Below are 2,500 nucleotides of genomic sequence, written 5' to 3'. Positions count from 1 at the left end.
GTAAGAGGAAAAGTAATAGTATGTCATCGTCTTGAAGTGGTTAAGGAGTAGTATTGGCCGTTTCTCACCACTTCACTGCGACGGTTCTCTAACAAGCTTAACAAAATCGTCTGGCAGTAACAAAATAAAAAGAAAGGAAAATAAGCAAAAAACCACGTCCTCGGGGTGAAGGGGTTAACAGGAAGACTTGCTATCTAATTACGAAAGTTTAACAATAGGCAAGAGAGAGAGAGAGAGAGAGAGAGAGAGAGAGAGAATGCGTACGTGTTGGATGATTATGTATATGAGAAAACGCGTAGGGGAACATATGTGGACTTGCGTATGTGCGCACACACACACACACACACACACACATATATATATATATATATATATATATATATATATATATATATATATATATATGTATATATATATATATATATATATATATATATATATATATATATATATATATATATATATATATATATATATATATATATATAAATATTCAGCCTTCTGACGATTTACTTCACTAGACGTGTTTCATAGTGAAAGGTTGGCAACAGTCTACATTAACCCCTTCATTGCAATCACCACATTCGAGGGCAGTGTTGCTCTTTCCACATGGTTTAAGTCAGCCTGGGGACTGTCCTATGGCGGACAGGTCTCCATCAGCCAGTCTGTGTGAGGGCGTCAGTGTAATCTTATTCTTCCTTCGTCCACGTGACTTTATTCGGCTTTCATGAGTCCTTTTGATGTCCACGAGTAAAAAAAAAAGAAAAAAAAATCCTTTAAGGTCCATAATCTGAGTGGCTTTGGGTACTTCCTATCATATTTTCCTGAGCGATTTATTCTACACATTACACCTCAGTATCAGCTTTTATATTATAGATACAGATTGTGTCGAGAGTAGAGACGTAGATAGCATACGAAACAGTGTTAAGAGGAAATAAATAAAATAAGTCTCTGAGGGAGAGGTGCCACGAAGCCTCCTACGGCACTCAGCATATGGGCTTAACCTCTTCAGTACGATGACATTTACTCTTACGACATCCTAGCGACTTTATTACGATTGGGGGAGACCTCGTACTAAAGGGGTTACCGTACCAAATTGTAGAAGTAAGTTTGGGGAAGAAAGAATTAGATTTTGAATACTGTAGGATTTATTTTTTTTTTTTACTTTATTTTTTTTGTGTGGAGTTTGTTGGTTTCGTCCTTTCTCCTTTCTTTTTACGTTTATTCATTCATTCAGTCGTTCGTTTTTCATCCAGTTTGTCACTCATTCATTTCCATATTGCTTTTGGTCTGGGTCTTTTTTTTTTATTCATTCCTCCTTTCGTTCATTTTTCATCCATTCCGTCACTCATACTGTTCCATATTCCTCTTTTTTTTTTTTTTACAGTGATTCCCTCGTCCATCCTCCTATCCATTCCTTCATAGTCGTATATTTACTGTATAATGATCTCCACACTTTGATAGAGACCATACTGGATTTGCTCAGCTTCTGTCTGTCTTCTTCCTCTTCTTCTTTATTCTTCCTTCCAAACGCATTTCAGCTTGGTGTCATTCATTTATTTATTCAGCTGTTCACACTAAGATTCGTACAGTTGTTTCTTCTGCAAATACCCCCTAACAACTTTGTCATTTTTTTATTTAGTTAGGGTTTTTGAAGGGTTTTCTGAGGTCACGCAGCAAACCGTACAAGCACACATACCGTATTAAGTGAAATATGGCCTCGTGAAATCCGTAGAGTTCAACGACCTTTGCGAAGAGGGATGAGGACAATCTCCTCTTTGATGCCAGAGATTTTGTGTGTGTGTGTGTGTGTGTGTGTGTGTGTGTGTGTGTGTGTGTGTGTGTGTGTGTGTGTGGACCGTCCTGCGTTTCGTTGTGAGTCTTGGTAGTCTTCAGTTTATATATATATTAATTCGTTTACTCACTCGCACATCCATTCATCCATCCATTCGTCTATTCTTTCACCTGGACATCCACTTGTACAGTCAGACAAAAAAGTATCGATGCACACTTGACGCGAAGCAATTTGAGACACCGGACGATATCTTCCGGAAACTGAATGACAATTTTTCCCCAAGCTGATAAATTTCCTATCTTGGGGATGCTATATATGGTTTGTTTGTGACATTTCTTAGTCCGTATTATTATTATATCTGTATTAAATTGATTATAGGTAAATCTTGAGAATTCATGAGCTATATAGATAATTTCGGATAGCCTATCATCGTACCCTACCTGCGCGATTGGGTACTTTTTTGGCAGACCGTACATACATACATACATACATACACACATACATACATATACATATACAGTACATACATGCATACATACATACATACATACATTACACATACATACATACATACATACTGGTACATACGTACATCGCTTTTGTATTTTTTGCTTTGACCTGACTCTCCAGTTTCATTTTTTGTTCTTCCCTAATTTTCTTACTCCTTCCTTCCTCTCCTCTCCTTCCGTACTCCTTCTCTCTTCT

Source organism: Coenobita brevimanus, chromosome 103 (assembly GCF_032717465.1).
Source record: "Coenobita brevimanus isolate Jiangsu-jjx chromosome 103, ASM3271746v2, whole genome shotgun sequence".
In the NCBI taxonomy this organism is placed as follows: domain Eukaryota; kingdom Metazoa; phylum Arthropoda; class Malacostraca; order Decapoda; family Coenobitidae; genus Coenobita; species Coenobita brevimanus.
This window is presented reverse-complemented; position numbering follows the sequence as displayed.